Source organism: Heloderma suspectum, chromosome 5 (assembly GCF_057233095.1).
Source record: "Heloderma suspectum isolate Gila_16-S chromosome 5, 16-S_ref, whole genome shotgun sequence".
Lineage (NCBI taxonomy): Eukaryota > Metazoa > Chordata > Lepidosauria > Squamata > Helodermatidae > Heloderma > Heloderma suspectum.
This window is the reverse complement of record NC_139462.1, coordinates 39327647-39349630: the sequence shown is the minus strand read 5'-3', so window position 1 is coordinate 39349630 and position 21984 is coordinate 39327647. Positions and strand designations below refer to the sequence as shown.

General features: G+C 44.0%; 1 protein-coding gene across 2 annotated transcripts in view; it reads left to right on the top strand.

Annotated features, from left to right (window-relative positions):
• The window catches only part of ELOVL6 (ELOVL fatty acid elongase 6), a 100913-nt gene that overhangs the window by 12716 nt on the left and 66213 nt on the right, over positions 1 to 21984 (top strand). Inside the window, exon 2 of one of the 2 annotated variants that reach the window (XM_084855862.1) lies at positions 7645 to 7731. The exons of the other annotated variant lie outside the window; for it this stretch is intronic. The gene's annotated coding sequence lies outside the window, so the exon portion shown is untranslated. The remainder of the gene's footprint in view (positions 1 to 7644; positions 7732 to 21984) is intronic. 2 annotated transcript variants of the gene reach the window in all.

Sequence of the window (21984 nt, the reverse complement as noted above, 5' to 3'; positions counted from 1 at the left end):
GTAGCCTAGTGGTCCTCTGTGCATTAGTCAGGGAGGCTTCTTTATCCAGTTGTGCAACTGGAGAAGGGTGGCTTCCAACTCCCCCTCCTCCCTCCTCTGTTTTCGTTATCGCCAACGTCCCCCTCATTTGGGCTTCTTCCACTATAGACTGGTTAAACAGTCAGTCCTCAGTAGAAGGAAACATAACACTGGGCAGTACTCTACTTTGTTATTAGGACCACATGTAGTGAAAGCACCCTTACCTTGAGAGACATCTGACAGCATTGTCTCAAGCTCATGAACGCCTCGCAGGAATCTGCTCCTATCTTTAAAAACAACTTGCAACTCCAAGCAAAGTTGTGCATCTTCCTCATCATACCTGTTCCACTGTTACACCAGAACCAGGTGTAATATGGTTCTGATACCATGCACCGGTTAGCAGCCTAGCTGCCGTATTTTGCACCAATTTAAACTTCCAAACTTTCTTCAGGGGTAGCCGCATGTAGAGTGCATTGCAATAGTCTAAATGTGCTGTAACCAAGGAATGAAAAACTGTTACCAACTTCACACCGATTCAGGAAATTTCGCAGCTGGCACAAAAGGTGTAATTGTGCAGACACACTTCTTGCCACCACCACCGCCTAAAGATCCAGGGACAATGAAGGACCAAGGAGCATTCCCGAGCTACGGACCTGATTCTTCAGGGAGAACGCAACCTCTTCCAGAACAGGTTGATTTTCAGTTCCCTAGTCAGACTATCTACTGACCAACAACACCTCCATCTCGTCTGGGATTAACATCAGCTTGTTCACCCTCATCCAGCCTATTATCTAACCCTAAAACTTTCAGGGGTTTCAGCTGTTTCCTTCGTGTTAGGTGACAAAGGGCAATAGAGTTGTGTGTCATCAGCATATTGGTGGCACCTTTCACCAAAACTCTGAATGACCTCTCCCAGCGATTATGGGGGACAAGATAGAACCCTGTAGGACACCAAAGACCTATGGCTGTGGAGTCAAACAGTAATCCTCAGCACCATCTTCTGGACACGGTCTGACTGAAAGGACTGGAAGCACTGCAAAACAAGGCCCTGCCCTGCCATACTGTCTAGAAGGTTACCATGACTGATGGTGTCAAAAGCTGCCAAAACATTCACCAAAGAAGTCTCAGTCCCATATTCCCAGGCAAAATGCCAATAGAAATCAGTCCAGATAATCAGTTTCACCCGGATGTATCTGGAGTTGCAATTCTACCACCTTCTTGATCACCTTAGCCAAGAATGGTACATTCAGTCTATAGTTAGACAGATCTCTTGGATCAAGGGAAGTTTTCTTTAGCAAAGGTCTTTTTACTGCCTCTTTTAAGCTAAAGGGACAACTCCCTCCTCCAAAGAGGCAGTAATCACTTCCCTTAGCCACAGCATACTTTGGATGATTTAATCAACAAAGAAGGGAAAGGGTGGTTTATTTACACTATAAACAGGTGCCAAGAATGATGTCTGCAGGCACCCTGGTGCCCGCTCATTACATACGATGAAGGACTCAAAATCAACCATAACTCCCCATATCATATATATGCAGTTACAAAAAGCAGAGACCTGTTTGTTGCACATTTAGAGAGCTTCAGTTTCAGTTGTATATTTGCTGCAAAGTGTTGCAATGGGAAGTATTCTTATTCATCTATACCTTCTTTGAGGACTACCTATTCCACTCCCCCTCCAACAGGAGGGGATTCTCAATCACACACACACACACACCAGTCTGTGTCCTCCGAGAATGCTCAGTCATAATTAGGCTGTTTTATTTGTTCTTGCCCTTTTAGGGTGATTCTTGTTGTTGTTGGAGCTGATATATTCCTCCAAACCTTGGAGTGCTGATGTATTCATTTTGTTTTTCAGTAGATTCATTTTGGCTATATAGTTATCATAACTCAGCACCTGAATTCACTATTAGAATATGTAATAGCAAACTAGTTCTAAAAGTACCTGATCTTATGCAGCCAAAACACACCATTCAAGCACACGGGGGTGGGGGAGTATCAGCAGGCTTACATATGTTATTATTGGCAGGCAAGAAGTAGTTTGCGGGTAGATTGAGCAACAGGAGACTGGGTAATATATAGGTCCAATCTTGCAATACTTTCTTGGTCCAGCTTTCCTCCTCTGCATAGCACTGTTTCTCTAATGAGCTCCATAATTTACCATTACCTACTTTAGTCATGCCTTTGATCTGACAGTTTCTTCTGTGGAAAGTTAGCTATACAGAGTTTGTATATGGTAAACATACATCAGATATGACTGATTGATAGATTCTGAAGCTGCTGTTCAGGCTGGCCACTGCAGAAGTATCAAACATTGGTTGATGACTGTAAAATGTGTTTAAAAAAACACCCACCCACCCACAAGCAAGCAACAAAATCTGACTTTCTCTTTCCTCTCATTTGTACAGGCTGTGCAAATTTGTACAGGTCTATGCTATCAGCAGTGAATGACAGTTACTCTACTTGTAATGGTCCAGCCAGTAATACTTATCTTCTGATGTCTGCTGATGCAGGGCACACCAATAGGAAATCAGGAGGATGTGCTGACTGCTCAGAGAGTTATGTCATCAGAAGGGGTTTTTTTGTGTGTGTTCCTGAAAATGCCATAAAAACTTGACTCGCCTATTCTTGGAACCACGATGCAGAAATGCTTTACTTTGTAAAGCAATCTTTTAAAAACTAGTTTAGTTTTGGATTTGTGTATTTCTGACAGTTCTGAAACTGCCTACACTTTTCTTTCTTGTTCATATTTCACATCAGACCAGATGTATTGTGGTGAACAAAAACAGTCTATGCATAGATATGAAAACTTGCTTTAAATCAATGCACTACAGTGCGTTTTCTAGAAAGAGCTGTTCCACACAAATATCAAAAAGATGTTGTTTTAAATAGCCCATGATGTTTAAATAATCTGAAATATTTGATTCAAAAGCCTAGTCTAACTTTATAAACCTATGATGAACAGAAATGTAATGCTCCATAGGAAAACACACACATCCACGCACAGGCATTTGTTTGTTCCCTTGTAGCACTTTGTTCCAAGCCATGTAGTACTCACAAGAAAGAAATTCAGTTTTTAAAATGTGACTATCAGTGAGTATTACAACGTTTGAGTATTATAAAAAATAGTAGCATAAATATATTTTTTAGTATTTTAGTATAAATATGAAAAAGAAGTGGACAGTGTCCTTGATTTTGCATGCTTAGATAAAAGATTTATAAAAGAGATATATAATTATATATTAAAGTACATCTTACATTGATTTTTTCCCTGTAAAATAGAGCAAGCTTTTTCCTATTCTTTTTCAAATCTAGCTACCAGCACATTCTAGAACTGATAGAATTTTCAAAGTGTTTACAGAGAGAGAGAGAGTGTTGGGATGATTTCTGTTGTTAAGTGAAAATGTCAGCATCTGGAAATACATCTGAAAAACTGGAGCTGGAGCAACATGGGCAAATATGGATTTTGTACGTACTCGTACGTACACTGCTGTGTAGTTTGTGACAATCTTGAACAAGTTGGAGGTGGCTCTATTTTATTTTATTTTATTTTTAATTACATTTTTATTTACAATAGCAAACAAACACCTCAGATTTAAATCTAATTGTTGACAAAGGGTCATACATTTCATGTTTCCTCCCTTTACTTTACAGACAAAAAGTAAAGTGGGTAGAATCCATTGGCTGCTTAGAGGTTTTTGTTTTGGTTCTTCATAATAACAAATTATATTCATGGTGCAATTGTATGCATGTTTAGACAGAAAATGCCCTACAACTCCCAGCATGTCCCATCCAGTAGGACTTTTCCCTGTCTAATCAGACAAGGATTGCACCCTAAGTCTGTTTTCAATAATCTGAGGAAAGGCTTTGACAAATATTGCTGCATATGCCCCTGATTTGTATGTACAAATAAATAATGCTGTATTTCATAAAACTTAGATATTTTAGCTTTGCCTTTAGCTAATTTCAATTGGTAAGTCCATTATTCTGCCATGGCTATTTGCCAGAGCTCCATGCACTAAAGGCACAATAATATGCATGTTTAGACAGAAAAAAAGCCCTACTCCCAGCTGTCTGGAGAATGCTGGGAATTGTAGTGCTTTTTCCTGTCCAAACATGCACAGGATGCACCTGAAGACTTTTTGGTATTTAGATCATGGCTCTGATTTAAATCATGTCATTTTTATCCATCTCCCCTGCCCTGCTACCAGAACAGCACAATGCTTTCTGCAAGTGACTTCTTTTTATGTGGAAAACTATCTATACACATTTGCAACTAATTCTTCAAACTAGGACACATACTAGTTTTTGCTTCCCAAAAGAATTATTCTAACATACAGGAGTAAAAGTGGACAGGAATAGGTTGGACCAAGGTACTTGCAAAACATTTCAACCAGATTCATCACTTAGTTCAGAACAGAAGCATAACATCATCCCACAAAATATGTAGTTTTAATTACTGGCTAGATGTGTGGTACAGCTATTTAAGATCCTCCTGGCCTTGTTGGGAATGATACAATTTTCTGTATTGAAGCAATGGGCATCTGAGAGACATGGCCCTAAATCAGGACACAGCTTCAAAGCTTCAGCATGTAAATCCACTCACTCACCACCATTCAGCAGGCCAGGGGCATCATGTAATTGTCTGCTTCTGGCATACACAGCTTTTTTTGTTTTAGACTCTAGAGAAAATGGGAATACGAAAATGAAATTTTGACTTGGTTTGGATAGCACTTTCCGATTGTCCAAATCACTGTTTGGAGGACTGAGAATGCATTGTGGTGTTTTTCCTCTCCTTCCATCCTCTGCTCTCACATGCTGATTCCATTTTCTGGTTACCTCTAAATATGTTTTGTCGTGACATCCAGTTCAAACAATCTAGGGTTAGTGCTAACTCAAAACCATAGTTTGGAGGTTAGTGCTAACTGCAGTTTCCTGATTTCAGATGTGATTGTGAGCTCTGGTTAGAGCAACCTGAAAATGAAAGAGGAATTTGGCACATGAGAAGGAGAGAGTGGATGAGCCTGTGGCACATTTTTCATATGGAAAACTATAGTCTAAAGGATTTTCTGAACTGAACCATTGTTTTTCATCTAATCACTTCCTGCTGCACAAGATAGTTGTGAGGATTAATGAAGTAAAAAATTTTTTTTCAAGCATTTTGCTTCTTCCAAGTGCTCTCTGAATTATTGATTGTAGATAATAACTCTTTCAAAATAATATTTTGACTAGGGTTGTCTCTTTATGTAGCAGAACAGAGGAGCAAAGTAAACAAGCCATTGATCCACTATGATAGATCTATGCAAAGTTATTTATTCTGAGATATTTACCATCTTGCTCTTATCCTTTCCGAGTGCAGTGATCAAATATAGCTGAGAATAGCTCTAGAACTAGTCTGACATGGGTTTGGTGCTGGCAGCATGAGGTGAAGCAAGGGGCCAAATGGAAAAACCCACAAACAAACAAAACCTAAACCTTCATGGTGCTTGTTAGGCTGAGCAGCTCTTGCCTCTTTCAGCAAGCCAAACAACCCTGAGTGGCCCACTGTGAAATTCTCTTATTTGCCTGTGGGTCCATTCCCTCTTCACCCTAATGCTGGCAATGTATTAGAGCAGCCCCTCCAGATTATTGTTCATGCCTTGCTTGTAACCTTCCCAGGTATCTCTGGGAAGGGTACAGTCAAGGCATGAAAAAAGGGTTTGTCTCCAGCATACGATATTCACAGACATACTTGAGGTTGTATCCAGTGTTAGTCTAACTGAAATCCCATTCATTTCAATGGGTTTACTTTAAGTAGGACTAGCATTGGATACAGCACTTCCGCTGCACATGGAGTTCTATTACGCTCTTGTGGGTAATAGCTGACCATATCTCAGTGGTAGAGCACATGCTTTGTATACAGAAGTCCCTGGTTCAGGCTGGAAACATTCAGTTAGGGCTGGGGGGAAAAATTGCCTGAAACCCTGGAGAGCTGCTCCCAGTCAGTGTTGATCATACTGGGCTAGATGGACCAGTGTTCTGACTCCGTAGATGGCAGCTTCCTATGTACCTAGTAGATCTGCTGTCTGCGAATTTGTTTCATCATTTTAAAAGCCACCTAAGCCAGTGGCTATCACACCTTCTTGTGGCAATTAACTTCATCAGCCAGTTTCATGTTGTGTGAAGAAATGCCTTCTTGTTTTGTCTGTCCTAAACCTAATGCCAGTCAGCTTTCAAGATTGCCTAAGCGTCAGATCAAGAAATATGCTTTTGCTACAGGGATCAGGCTTGGAGGTGATGGTTATGATCTCTGTCCCAGGCATTTACCATCATGTTACATCTTGTTGAGTTATATTAGAGTGTGGGAAGGCACAATTGCTTGTTGGCATCACCCAAATATTCAGGCGGCTTTTGTTTCCCAAAGACATATGACTGCTGTCCCTTCATAATCTCTGTGGTGTGACTGTGCTGTGGTGTGAGCCATAGTGAAGTCTAAGTGGTTTACAATAAAATGCAAAAGTGAAATGGAAGCAGTAAAATAAAAATACTGTATCCAGCAGCAAAATAAATAACAAACACAGAATCAAAAGGCAAAAACTCCAGCTTAAAACCTGCATAGAAACAAGCGGCAACACTCATTTCCAGAACGGGGCAGGTCAGCATAGCTGTCTTGTGCAAGCTCCACTGACCTGCCCTGTTCTAGAAACAAGTGTTGCTCCTCATTTCTGGGTTTTTCTCCCCAGAAACTATCATCATCATTATTTCGTTTCCTTACTGCCCAATAACTGAGGCTCTCGGGGCAGTTCACAACAGTTCACAAAAAAAGTTCTTCTTGCTCTAGCAGTCTTTTCCGCTAGCACGCAGGCATTATATGATACTACTTAAAATGTTTTTCTTTTCCTCTGCCACTTGAAAACCAGTAGGTCAAAGTGTTAAGGGAGCTCCTGTGGGTGGGGGATCCCATAACTGGAACACCACCATTGAGAAGTCTCTAGAAAGCATCTTTTGGCCACCTGCTGTACTTCAAATGGCTCAAAGCAGCCACCTGAGAATGTCAGGGCTTAGGGCCCCATCTACACAGAGATGCTTTCTGAGGAAATTCCATTTAAATCCAGATTTTCATGAAATCAGGTTTGCTCTTCCTGGGCCAAATGTAGCCAGTAAAGTGGTGTATACATTAAAAACACACACCTCACTTTCACGGCGTAAATGGCACCTGAAACCGCATTAGTTTGGGGTTGGTTGGGCAGAGTCCCGCAAGTGGAACTGAATGTCATCAACTGCGTAGTAGGTGTGGGACAGCAAATGAGTGGAGGCTTGCTCCCTGCCCTTCTCCTTGCTCATGTGCTCAATAAAGTGCAATGGAGGAGAATGAGTTATTTTCGAGTAGACATGTATAACCAACATCTGCCCTTGTGTCCACCCTTTCTCAGCAGGAAGAAGGCTCCTTTCGGGGCAGTCTGCTGTTAAAATCATTACAGTCCTCCATACCTTCGCTCTTTCATAAGAGCAGAGGTTTAAAACAACCGGCTTGCATCCCACCCTGCTCCTCGCTCACATGCTCAATAAAGTGCAATGGAGGAGAATGAGTTACTTCTGAGTAGACATGTTTAGCCAACATCTACCTTTGTGTCCACCCTTTCTCTGCAGGAAGAAGGCTCCTTTGGGGGCGATCACCTTCTAAACTCATTAAACGTATGTGCACATACGCTGGTACAGACATTTCAGAAAGAGCAGGTAAAGTGCAATTAAAGGGAATGAGTTATTTCCAAGTAGACATGTTTTGGCCACTCCTCTCTTTGTGTCCACCCTTTCATGATGCTGCTTTCCTTTCCACCAATCAGCATTCTCCCCCCAGCCCACACCGAAGGCTGTTCAGGTCACACAGACTCCTAAACCGCCACGGCCACTGAAGCCTCTGCGACGGGAAAATCCATCAGAAACCAGTTTGCAACACCGCCCCACGCACACACAGGTTTTACAGCATGAAATACTATGCTTGCTATGGAGAGGGTTATATGTCGTGTGCCATGACTGTCTTGGGGGCGCAATAGAACTGGAGCAAATGCTCCGTGTAGATGGGGCCTAGAATGGAGCAAACAATTCTAACATACCATTGCCAAACAGGACATTTTGCCATCATTAAAAGAGTGTGATGTTGGTTCCTGGCACACCCACCACAATATAATTTTTTAAGACGGCTTATCTGGTTACAGTCAGCCTGTATTTACACAAAATCCTCAATCAGTGAAACTCCCACTGGGAAAAACTCTGTGGTTTCAGATTGCACAAGTACAGAGTTTGCTGCCTTATTTCTTTTTCTTTTTGCTTCCTATGGTCCTGTGCCTTTTCCTAGCTGTGTTTACATGCAGAAATTCATCAGCCCTGCTCTCTGCACAAAAATGCAGTGATGGGCAAAGCATCACCTGTGGAACTTGTGCTTGTCACAAAAATGTGGCAACCCTAGCGCAATGAGAGTATGATCAGACAAACCATTGGCCCACTAACAGAGAACGCTTGTCCCATAATAACTAGTCTCAGATAGCACTTGCATGACTTGTTATTGATCTTGGTCCACACACTCCTGCTTAATTCATAGAACAACACTGCAAGGCAAATCTTTTAATGCAGCAATTAACCAGTACAAATGTTTGTCAATGCTTGAGGTTGGAAAGAAGTTACCAGAGGTTATGTATCATTCTCTTTCCCAATCATGACATACTTTTAGGTGCATTGATTGGGCCCCAGAATGCAGTGACCAGTTTTTTGCTTTTCAGCCAGTAAAAATATAGATGCCTATCTGGTTGCTGGTTTGCTGGGTTGGTGAATTGTGCTGCAAGCATTTTAAGATTCTTAAAAAAAAAAAATGACACAAGCCTACACAGCGCTGTTGGCTCTCCTCCAGGCCCAAGGGGAGAGTGGGTGCAGCCAAGCTTTTGCCATATGGTTTACATTTGGGGCTGGCACAGGGGAAGGGCTGTAGTTCAGGGGCCTTGCTTTGCATGTAAAAGGTCCCAGGTTCAGTCCCTGGCATCTCCAAGTAGGTTGGGAAAGATCTCAATCTGTAACCCTGGAGAGCTGCTGTCAGTCAGTGTAGACAACTACACTGTGTAAGCTAGATGGACCAATGGACTGACTTAGCATAAGGCAGCTTCCCATGTTCTTGACTTGAAAAAGCCCAAGAATTCAAGGATTTGTTTCAAGTGCTTATATACCAGTTTTCAGTGTAAACAACAGCCCCTCAAAGTGGATGACAGTAACTGTAAAACAAAACATCCATGGGGGTGGAAGGTGGGAAATCCTACAGTAAAAGACCAGCAATAGAGAGTTCTACAAAAGCCAGATAAAACCATTGGAGTCAAGCTAAAGCATATTAAAAGCTCCATGCTGGAATGACAATGGTTGGCCTTAGGCCAGCCTCCCAGAGAACCATATTCCAAAGACAGGGTTCACCACAGGAGTCCCCATCCTGCTTCACCTGTGCTTTGTGTCAAGCTTACACTTATTTTGATGAAACAGGCTGAATTCAGCCCACCAGCCACAACTGCATGGTGGCTGGGGATGATGGGAGTTGTAGTCCAACTCATCTGGAGGGACTAGTTGGGGAAGGCTGATGTAAGCTATTTCTGCCATTGTATCTTCAGCCGCCTTGCAAGCTCCACCAGAGCATGAGTTGACTTGCCATGACTTTTCACTTGCCATGGCAAGTGTGGTGCTGTGTCCTGGGGAGCAGGATGAGCCCCACTTTTTCACCCAAACTTGGAGCTGCAGTCCTGTCATTGAACAGGACACCCTCCCCCCTCCCCAAATTGGGGTGTCCACTGCAGTGCTGAGGCACCCAGATCAGCTAAAGCAGGAGGCCCCCATCAGCCTTTTCAGCCCCAGATATGGAACAAGGGAGGAGAGCAGGGGATAGTTCCTGACAAGGGCATTGACAAGGGCAGTGGCAAAGGGAGAAGCAGAGTCCTAGCAACTGTAACTCTGGACTTTGCTACCAAGACCAGCCAGACCCCTGGTTGAGTGGGTCTCCCACCTTTTCTCTCCTATTCTTAAACTGTGATGAAGTAAATTGAATTAAAACTGCAGGCAAATCCTATGGGGATCATTAGAAAAAGAAATGAAAACAAAACTGCCAGTATCATACTGCCCTAATGTAAATCTATGGTGTGAGCACGCTGTGCACAGTTCTGGTCAACACACCTAAGAAAGGCTATTGTAGAACTGAAAAAAGTGCAGAAAGTGGGAACTAAAATGACGGAGGGCACAATCCTATGGGGATAGTCGGCCGCCTCCAAACTTGGAGGCGGCCGGCTATCCAACGCAGGGCAGGCGGATCATGGGGGGGATCCTTTCCTCCATGCTCCGACCACCCTGAATTTGCAGCTAGATGGCCAATTTCGGCTGTCTAGCCAAGTCAGAGTGGAGGGGGGAGGCCGCACAGCACATAGGAAGCGTCGTAATGGCGCTTCCATGGTCTCCTCCCCTCCCTACCCCCAGGAATGCCTCCTTTTCACCAGCTCTGCACAGCTCTTACGAGCGCAGAGCCACGGATGAACTGTGCTGCCTACACAGGGGCAAGGAGTCAGGTTTTGGGAACTGAAAAATCCTATGGTCGCCTAGACACTGTCTAGCAGCCACAGGATTGTGCCCTAAGGGGCTGGAGCAACTGCCCTACAAGGACAGGTTACAATGTTTGGGGTGGTTATGCTTAGATTATGAGCAAGGGGAGACATGACAGAGATGTATACAATTATGCATGTAGAAAAAAATTGATAGGGAGATATTTTTCTCCCTCTCTCAAAATACTAGAATCCATGAAGCTAATTGATAGGAGAATCAGGACAGATAAAAGGAAGTACTTCTTCACACAGCACATAGCTTAACTATGGAATTCGCTACCACAAGATGTAGTGATGGCCTCCATTTTGGATGGCTTTAAAGGGGATTGGACAAATTCCTGGAGAAGGCTCAGATTTGTCTAAACTAAAAAGCCCCAACTGCTGTAACCTTTCCTCATAGGGATGGGGGGGGGGTTCTGTTCATTTCCCAGCTCTATGAATGGCAATTAAGCTTAGCAAAAAGACACTTCCATTGGTACTAATGGACACACAAGGCTCTGGGGAATAGATCTGGGCCCCTAGGAAATCGATTTAGAGCTGGGGACCAATGCCACATAGTTAGAGGGAAATGATGTGCCACTGCCTCCACATGGAATAGTGACAAAGGAAAAGGAACCGGGGGAGTGGGGGAGGGAAAAAGCCACCCCAAGTAAGCCTGCCCTGAAAGCAATCGAGGAGCATGCCCACAAAATTAGACAGCTGTTTACACGGGCACACATACACCTGTGAATTCAGAGAAAAATTATCCTGAAAAATCTTTGGATCTTAGCTAGTCACTATGGTATGAAAACTGAATTGCCAGTTCTGAAAATGTGTTCTTTTCTACAGCATTTTGGTCAAACATCGAATCTGGTTCCCAAACTTGCTTAAATATCATGTAAGCTTGCGCAGAGGCACGCCTCGAAAGCAGAGTTTTAAAACATTCCGCCCCCCCCCTTCTTTCTGCTCTGATAAGAAGGGAGGTAGCTTTGTGATTGATAGGAGGTCCATCAAATTAGCACTGTACACAACCTGGCTCCTGTAAGGTATTGTCAGGACTGATACAAGGGCTGGCCCATCAAAACTGTACAAATCTGGGTCCTGCCGCAAACCAGCTGCACAGGTTTCTCTTGAGCTTGATCTGGGGGATGTCAATCCAAACTGGAGGTGACCGTATTCCAGAGGAGGCCCGTTATGAAAATAATCTATGTCTGCATGCGCTCTACACTTACAGCTACATCTACAGTCTATCTAAATTTTTGTCTAGAGATTTCTTCAACTTGCCTTAACAGAGATTGCAAAGAAAATTGCAGTCAGCCTTACTGAAAATATTATGGAAACAAATAGATCCTACTGTGGAAAAGAATGTCTTGATACGAGTTTGATGTATTGTCTAATTCAGCCAAGCTGGATGGAGGTCTGACTGCACATATTGATTTTAATAGTCAGAAATGCTTGTCAATCTAAGAGATTGCCTTAATCTGCCGAGTCACTGTTGCACTTCTCTCCCAGTGCCTGGCATCATTTGATTTTTATCTTTACTTCGATGGTGGCACTCAGAAGCTGTAATCTAATGACTACTTCTGCTACTATTTTAAAATGTAATTAGCTCTGACAGTGCACTAAGCACTGAATCCCAGGATGCTTGTCTTACACTCTGGTGAGAGTTGTCAAGATGTGCATTTAAAATGCTCTGCAAACTGTTCAAAGCCAGATCAGATGGCCTCAAATTTTAGGATCCCCCTCCCTATGTATACAAAACACATTTGCTGTCATTAACAAATGTTGGTTGGAAGGATTTGGCCCACTTAATGCATATCTGTTGTTGATAAATGCTCCTGTTCATTTTTTTAAAATCTTGTATTATGTTATTTAAAATGTGCTACTTACTGTTAACACTGCACTAAAACTACCTTTTCACCTTTAAAACTGTATATGGTTCCATCCCAGCCTATCTCAAGGAGCTCCTCCAGCAACACCAGACAGGCCGCTCAACAAGATCAGCCTCGGATGGCCTTCTCTCTGTCCCATCAGCCAGGACAGCTAGGCTGGTGAGGACAAGGGAGAGGGCCTTCTCTGTGGTGGCCCCCACTCTGTGGTGGCCCCCACTCTGTGGTGGCCCCCACTCTGTGGAACTCCCTCCCTAGGGAATTCCACCATGCCTCCTCTTTAATGAGCTTCTGCCATACATTGAAAACATGGTTGTTCAGGGAGGCATTTGGGGTGTGTTAGGGTATTTTTAGAAATACAATGTTTTAATGTGGAATTTTGCTGTTTTAAACTGTACTGTTTGTACATCGCCCAGAGTGGCCAGGTGACTGGCCAGATGGGTGATTAAGAAATTTAAATATATATATATATATATATATATACACACACACACACACACACACACACACATACATACACACACACACACACACACACACATACACATACATATACACATACATACATACTAACTAGGGATGTTCGGATTTTGTTAAATCTGTTCTTTCTGTTTTGTGAAATGTCAGCCTTCTTATGTTCCGTCATCTGCTCATTGATGGAATCGGATTTTGGGGGAGATGTATGAGAATTTAGTTCCTGTTTGCAAATGTGCATCTGCACAAATGCGCATTAGCACAAATCCCTCCCCCCCCCCAAACCCTAAACAACCAATCCATGGAATCCGCACAACTCATAAAAAGCCGCTGCAGAACCTGCAGGTTGGATTCATAGAATTCTGAGCTGATTTGAATCCATTGTAGATTTCTCTCACATCTCTAGCTGAAACTACTTTTGTTTGATGTACGCCTAACCCAAACCCACTAAGGAGGGTAGGGTTAAGGGTGTGTTAATGTGGTACATAGGATGCTGGCTGTACTAAATCAAACTATTGGTCCCTGTAGCTCATTGCATTTGAAACTAGGGATGTACGAAAGTCACTTACCCGGTCCCGCAGCTTGCTTCGCAGTGGGGGGGAGGCGCCCTGCCTCGCCTGGCCGAAATTCAGGCCGGGGAGAAGCGCCCCGTCTCCCCGGCCGCGAAATACAAAAGTAAAAAAAAATAAAACAAAACCCCCGTGATAGGCTACGTAACGATTTACGCAGCCTATCACGGCTAGATTTCCAAAGTCAGCCATGATAGGCTACGTAAATCGTTACGTAGCCTATCACGGGTGACTTTGAAAAAAAAAAAGTGCGTACGCAAATGGCGGCGCCTATGGGGTGCCGCCATTTGCGTTCCTTAGTTTGGCACGTCTAGTCTACGTAAAGATTTACATAGACTACGGCGAAAATAAGGGCAACGCAAATAGCATTGCCCTTATTTTCGCCGTAGTCTACGTAAATCTTTATGTAGACTACCGGGGCCAAATAAGGAACACAAATGGTGGCGCCCCATGGGGGCCGCCATTTGCGTACGTGCTTTTTTTTTTCTTTTCAAAGTCACCTGTGATAGGCTACGTAACGATTTACGTAGCCTATCATGGCTGACTTTGGAAACCTAGCCGTGATAGGCTACGTAAATCGTTACGTAGCCTATCACGGGGTTGTTGTTGTTTTTCACTTTACTTTGTAATGGCGGCAGCGGCGGCAGCCGGTCGGAAGACCGGCTGCCGCCCCCGCCGAACCGCCGCCAAACCGCCACCGGGACCCGCCACCGGGAGGGACATTCGCCAAAGGTAAGTCCCATCCCGGGGGTGGGGGGGGGCGGAGAATTTCACCGCTGATTTCGGGGGGCCGAATGCATTGGCACTCAGCCCCCCGAAGATTCGGGGAGAAATTCTCTGCCATCCCTGATTGAAACTGATTGGCAGCAGCTTTTCAGGGTTTCAGACCGGAGTGTTTCCCTGCCCTACCTGGATATGAATACAATAAAACAGTTCAATTGTGGGGGTGCATTGGCTGTTAAGCTTCAAGCTTTGGTGTCTGTTATTTCTGAGGGCCCCAGGGCATGCAGGCACACCACAGGCCTTTAGTCATAAGGGCTTTTTTGGAGTGCACAGAACAGAACACTCAGCTGTACTGGTTGTTAATCTTTGAGCCCTTCCATTGATATGTTTGCAGATTGGAGCACCTGAGCGTAAATTACAGGCCAGCGATTCAGTCTTCCATTTTTAGAGGACAGATTGTTTCCTATTCAGTGCCCTTTCCATAGACAATTACGTTGCACTGCACTGGAGACCTTGGGGAAGGTCGTTACGCTAAAGAGTCTATTCTTTAATATATGAAAGAACCAAGCTTTCTGCACTTTCATCTTTACCATTCTGGGCTCTGAGACAAGTATGTTAGCACAAAGCTATTCTTCCTAGCCTCACCTTATCAAATGAAGCTGATGAAGGAGGATGCTATAGCAGGTATGGGCTGTGTTGGCTACAACTTTCACAATCCCTAATTAGTTCTTGACAGTCAGTTCACCATTATGTTTCAGTGGGGATGTTGGGTAGAAGGATATCCACAAAGCAGGACTGGCCCTACCATTAGGCAGAGTGAGGCGGTCGCCTCAGGTGGCAGATGCTGGGCGGTGACAGCAAGGTGTCGGAGGAGACAACTTCGTGCTACATGGTCTGCCCTGCGACCCCTAAGCTAGCCTGCTGCCTTCAGTGCAGTGCAGAATGATGTCCCATTCCCATTGTTGAAAAAGTATTCCACTTGTTGTCTTTTGTACATTAAATAACAGTCCTGTTGTTTTTTGTACATGAAATGAAGATGGCGCCATCTTGTTCTTTGCCTCAGGCAGCAAAATATCTTGGGCAGGCCCTGCCAGGGGGATTGTGCTCTGTAATTTTATGCAGTGTTTTTCTGTGCAAATTTGGAAGAACGTGCATCAAATGGGCAGTACCCAATGCTGCCCGTCCATGAGCGGGGCCCACTGTCACTTCCATCCACAAGTGGGGCCCACCTCTTACATAACAGAGATTTGCTGCTGCTGGGGACAAGCCCCGAAATGAGCAGAAATGCTCATTTCTGGAACGGGCCAAGTCAGCGTTTTCGCTCATTTCAGGTTGCCTCTGAAGCACTAAATCTCCATTCCGCAAGCGGTGGGCACCATTGGCAGAAGGGAATCGTTGGGGCTGGACACTCATGGGTGGTCTCTGGTCTCTGTTGCATACTGCCCTATATCTGTAGTATGGCCTAGTTGGTATAGTGGTGCTGCAGACTGTTAACTTGGGTTCAGGAGATTGGCGGAAGCATCACAGGTGCTCTTTTGCCTGTAGGAAGCTGCCTTATACCAAGGCCGGACTATTTGTCCACCAGCCTAGCAACATTTTGTCTACTCTGACTAGCTCTCCAAGTTCTCAAGCTGCCGTCTTTCACATCAGCTTTTAACTGGAGATGCCAGGGATTGAACGTGGGACCTTCTGCATGCAAAACATGTGATTTCTCACTGAGCTGTGGTCTCTCACAGTACGGAACGGGGTCGCTGAAGATATGTCTTGCTTGAAGCACCATTTGATATAGGGCTGATTCTGAGCTGTGCCCAGTTTGCAGGAGGATCTGCCATTCACATATCCTTTGGAATTCACATATCCCTTGCTATTCTAAATCCCTTGCTGCAGGGTCTGCCATTCACATATCCCTTGGCCTTGCAGGCTGGGGATGGTTTCCTTTGTAGTCTAACACATTGGGAGGGCACCAGGTTGAGGAAGGCTGTCGTACACTATCCCCGCCCCCCCCCTTGCAGTTTTCATTTGCTTCAAATGCAAAGTATGGCATGATTAGCTGTCAAAAGTACAAAGGAAGAGTGTTTCTTGCAACACAGTACATTTGCCCTATTCTCTCGATTTGCATGTTCCCCATGTCAAAAGCAAATTGTGTGCCATCTATAAGGAACGTGAAGCTCATAAATGTTCCATTTCTTTACTACACTAGAAATAATACAGAAATACTTGCCAGACAAAATTTAAAATTATTTAATTAGCTCTGGGACTATCAATGGACACACACACACACACCACGCACACATTTTCCTTTGGTTCAATCATGCAATTGCTTTATGTTTGTTTTTTTCCTCCTGATAAGCCTGGCACCATGCCACAGGGAAGTCTGAAACTCTGAATACTCACGCAAATGAGTTCCTCTTTTCCCCACAGTCTGTGACACCTGTGCCTGTATTTTTTTTTTTAAATATCCTTTGCTGTTGGTGTCCCATGAATTATTCAGAACACAGTTGTTTAGCTCAGGAAATAAACCTCCCATAAGCATTCAGCTATAGTGGGTACAGTCCAAGTGCCATCCCCACCCAGCTTGAGCAAAAGTGCTTCTGTGTGTGAATGGAGAGGGGAGAGGCAATTTTCCCCCCTATCATTCCCCTTGCACTGCATAGGTGTCACTCTAGAGCTGCCTTCCCCAACCTGGTGCCCTGCGGATGTGTCAGACTACAAACCCCATCACTCCCAACCAGCTTAGCCAGGGGCCATGCTGCTGGGGATGATGGGAATGGCAACCCAATTCACCTGGAGGATGCCAGGTTGATGAAGGCTGCTCTAGAGTAGGGGTCTTGAACCTCTTTCAACCCGAGGGTCAAATTCCATTTTGGAGAAGCTCTCCAGAGCAACATTCTAGTAGTGGGAAGTGCTGAAGAAAAAAAGGTGGGGCCAAAACATCAAAAATACCAGCATATTTTAGGTAATAAACTATTATTTTAGGTAATAAACTGTGGCAACTAAGCCACAGGAGAACGTTTCAGCCATTTAGAATGAGTTAAGGGGTGGGCAAACTGCACAAAAGCCGGAAACCTCCAAATGATCCATGGTCAGGGGAAAGAGGGTGGGGCCTGGGGGAGGGTGCGGGGCAACCTAGGGAATCTCAGAGGGCCATATTTGGCTCCTGGGACTTAGGCTCTGCACCTTTACTCTAGAGCATCTCCTGAGCTGGGGTGAGGGTTCTTTTTACAGGATGAACAAGCCCCCAAGTTCAAGAGGATACTGCCAAGAAGTTTTTGGTCAGAAGACGTCCTATTACAAGAACAGCATTAGAGAATCTTTGCTTTAAAAAGAAAGAAAGAAAGAAAGAAAGAGAACAGAATATTTGATACTCTTCTGCCTGAAATGAAATCTCTGAAATATGTAATGTTGCTATTTATGTCTGTAGCAGTCCCTGAATCAGGCTGGCTAGCTCAAGATTAGATCCACACTGCCACTCACCTAAACTGCCCAATTGTAAGCTGTCTTGTTGATTGGTTGATGGCAACTTCATAGATGGTGGCTAAATGAGATCGGTTTCTTGTGGACAAGCACATACAGAATTGGGACCTGTTCACACACAACAATAAGCTGTGGTGGTTAGGGCTTTTTTGCTAACCACAGTGGCTTAGTGTGCCATGTGGGGGGAGAAAACCATGTTCCCCGTGGTTAGTAAGCGATCCCCACTAACCACCCCTCTGCAAAAGGGTTAAGGGGCCCCGGGGTGAGGCAACCCTTACTGTGTTGTCTGATGGGCTGCCTTGTAGTTTAAATGGGCTCAGAGGACTTACAGGCTGTGACCATAGAGTCTGCCAGCTACAGCATCCACTACTGCAAGTGATGCTTTAACCACTGCGGACTTTCTCTATGGTTCTGCAGCCATTTGGGATGCTGGAGCAGCTGCTGGGAGCCTGTTTGTGCTGCGGAGGACATCGAGATACACAGTAAACACCCCGGAAAGATAGCAGGTAACTACAGAGGGAGGGTGGTCAGCAGAACCACACAGTGCTGCATCATTCCGTGGTTGTGTGATAGGGCCACGTGTTGTGGTTTTGCTACCCCTCCGTCCATAGTTACCTAACCACCCACCCACCGTGTGCATGTGGATAGGCCCTAGGTCTATCCATCACTATTAGCCATGAGAGCTAGATAGACTGTCTGTGTCCAGAGGCAGTATATCACCAAATATCAGATACTGGGGATGAGAATGAGGGAAGGTACTGTTGGCTCCATGACCTTCTTGTATGTCTCCCAGAGACATCCTGCTGACCACTGTGGAAACAGAATGCTGAACTAGATGAGTCTAATTCAGCAATACCCTTCTTCTTCTTCCTATGGTTCTCTCTCCTAAGGAAAGACATGCAGGATCAGACCAAAGGGCCATCTAGTCCAGCATTCTGTTCATACAATGGCCAACCAGTTGCCTGTGGAAATCCGCAAGTAGGACATGAGGAGTGCAATAGCACCCTTCCAATCATGTTCCACAGCAACTGGTGTACATAGACATACTGCCTCTTGATAATGGAGGGAGCATATAGCCATCAGGACTACTAGTCGTTGATAGCCTTATCCTCCATTAATTTGTCTAATCTCCTTTTAAAGCCATCCAAATTGGTGGCCACCGGTGCATCATACGGTGGGTCACCCCATGCTTTCTGAATGGAACAATTACGAGTTTATGCTGTGGCTTTTCCAGTGTTAGAGGACACAAGATACACATAACAAAATAGATATTTGTACATTGATTAGCTCTCACAGTGTACACATAATTTTCATAGAAGGGGCATAAAATCTCTGCATTTCCAGTCCTTAAATTCCAAGCACTTTAACCAAAATTTTCCCTATGGAATTTGGCACGTTTCTTTGTTTTCATCATGCTCCTGCAGCACATGGAAGGAAATATTTAAGTGTTTTTAAACTGTTATATACATATGCACACAATGTTTTATACCTTGCTGAGTCCAGCAGTGGATGCTGAAATCTGTCTAGTATTTCTCCAAGATGGCAAGTTTAAGAATGTAAAACAAAGGGAGCGAGGATCTCCTGGTAGTCCAACATTACATTAAAATTTTAATTCAAAAGGGATTCCAAAAGTACTGAAAAAGGCACAGTTCATGAATTTTATAAAGTGGTAGAAGAACTAGAAGCTCATTCTTCAGGGCTCGTCCTCTTTCAGCCTCCACTCTGTCTCCCTCTTTCCCTCTCTTTCTCTATCACACATTACTCCCCTGCTCATCTCCTCCCTCCAGAGCAAAGCTCTGCTCCAACCTTGTGCCCTCGAGCAGTGTGCACCACAACTCCCATACTCCCCAACAGGCATGGCCAGTGGTCATGAATGTGAGGAGTTCTCATCCAAATCATCTGGAGGGCACCAAGTTGTCCGGTCAGTGCTGGGAACTGGGGAAAAGGCTGCACTTCTCCCTCTTCTTTATCAATTATCCTTGACTACAACAGCAGTATATTTCATTCCTGATCATCATGGGGGTGGGAGCTCATTCCCCTTGCTTATTCTTAACTGGGGATGTAGACTCTCTCTGTTGCCTCTTCCACTGCCCATAGTAAAATGAAGATATTTTTTAAAGTCATAGACTTTTCCCTAGGATGCAGCACAACGTTCTTCTATTTGAAGAGGGAGTGGATACCTTCGTCATGGCTGCCACAAAATCGTTCAGAGAACTTTGATTGTGTAACAACATGAAGACTTGAAAGTCTTTGAAAGCTTCCCCTCTGAGTGACAGCAGGAGCACATCTTGGGAGGTCTTGTCTGATTCCTTTTGGATCTCACTGTGGATCATCAAAGAACTACATCTGTGCCCTGTGGCACAACAGGGTCACATGAGTCCTTTCAGTACTGTAGCACCCTGCTGTTGCAATGTCCAAGGAGGGTGGCTGGAGAAAGGACCGTAAGGAAGCTGGATTTCCTTCTTCAGTATTGTTTGCACAAGGAATAGTGATCGGAGGTTTGCTAACCATGCTAACCATAAAAGAACATTTGGTGACCATGTATATAAGTTTCAGCTCAAAGGATCAAATCAGAACACAGCTGCTGTTAAAAAAACATGTACTAGTTAAAGTAAAATTACATAATGACCCTATTTGGTGTGGCTGACCCAACTGAGTTGCCACTCACATTTGTTTTTGTTGGCATGGCAATATTAACCTGAGTTACAGTATTTGAGGAATTAAATGTTTTTAAAACCTGTGATGCTGATGAAGCATCCCAGATGCTGTGGTGTCAGTTTTGAATTGTTTGACCCAGAGACTTCTAAAGATGTGTTTGTGGCATCTCTTGGGAGAAATATATTGCTTCTTGTGCAGCATGATGGATGATCTGCATCAAGTCATTCTCTTCCGCAGCAAAGGGCCTTAAAGAAACCTCATATAAGTCAGAAAGGCAACCTCCTTTGAATTAAAAAAAAGATATCAGTTGTTTGTGGCTTATCTTAAAAAAAACCTTGGGTTTGATCCTTCTCCACTCTGGAATTCACACAACTTGACTGGGCTGGAGTGGGAGGACTGGATGGGGATGTGGGAGTCACAGAGATTTCTTAATCCCCAAATGGCCTGACATAGTGCTTGTGAAACTGCCTCTGCTTATGTGCGGATCAGGCAGGGCAAAATAGTTGATCCTTGTAAGGGATCTCTCCACACATGTGCTTTGTTCTTATGGAAGGAAAGAAGGATCATTTCCATGGTTAGGTGCTAGAAGAATGTTACATAGTAGTGCCTGTGGGGATTACCTGATGTATCAAATGACCACCAGATCTACTACTGTGGACAAGGGGACCACAGAAGAAATGGAGTAGCCTTCATAATTAATAATAAAGTGGCTAAAGCAGTGCTTGGATACAATCCAAAAAATGACAGAATGATCTCAATTCGAATTCAGGGTAAGCCATTTAACATCACAGTGATCCAAATATATGCCTCAAACACAGATGCTGAAAAAGCAGAAGTAGATCAGTTCTATGAGGATCTGCAGCACCTACTGGATAGTACGCCAAAAAAAGATGTTATTTTCATTATAGGAGACTGGAATGCTAAGGTGGGTAGTCAAATGACATCTGGAATTACAGGCAAGCATGGTCTGGGAGAACAAAATGAAGCAGGACATAAGCTGATAGAATTTTGCCAAGACAACTCACTGTGCATAACAAACACTGTCTTCCATCAATCTAAGAGACGACTTTATACATGGACTTCACCAGACGGTTGACACCGAAATCAGATTGACTACATCCTTTGTAGTTAAAGGTGGCGGACATCTATGCAGTTGGTAAAAACAAGACCTGGAGCTGATTGTAGTTCAGATCACGAACTTATTGCACAATTTAGAATCAGACTAAAGAGAATAGGGAAGACCCACAGATAAGTTAGATATGAGCTCACTAATATTTCTCATGAATATGCAGTGGAGGTGAAGAATAGATATAAGGGACTAGATTTAGTAGATAGGGTCCCGGAAGAACTATGGACAGAAGTTTACAACATTGTTCAGGAGGCGGCAACAAAAAACGTCCCAAAGCGAAAGAAAACCAAGAAGGCAAGATGGCTGTCTGCTGAGACACTGGAAGCAGCCCAAGAAAGAAGGAAAGCAAAAGGCAACAGTGATCGGGGGAGATATGCCCAATTAAATGCAAAATTCCAGAGGTTAGCCAGAAGAGATAAGGAATTATTTTTAAACAAGCAATGTGTGGAAGCGGAAGAAGATAATAGAATAGGAAG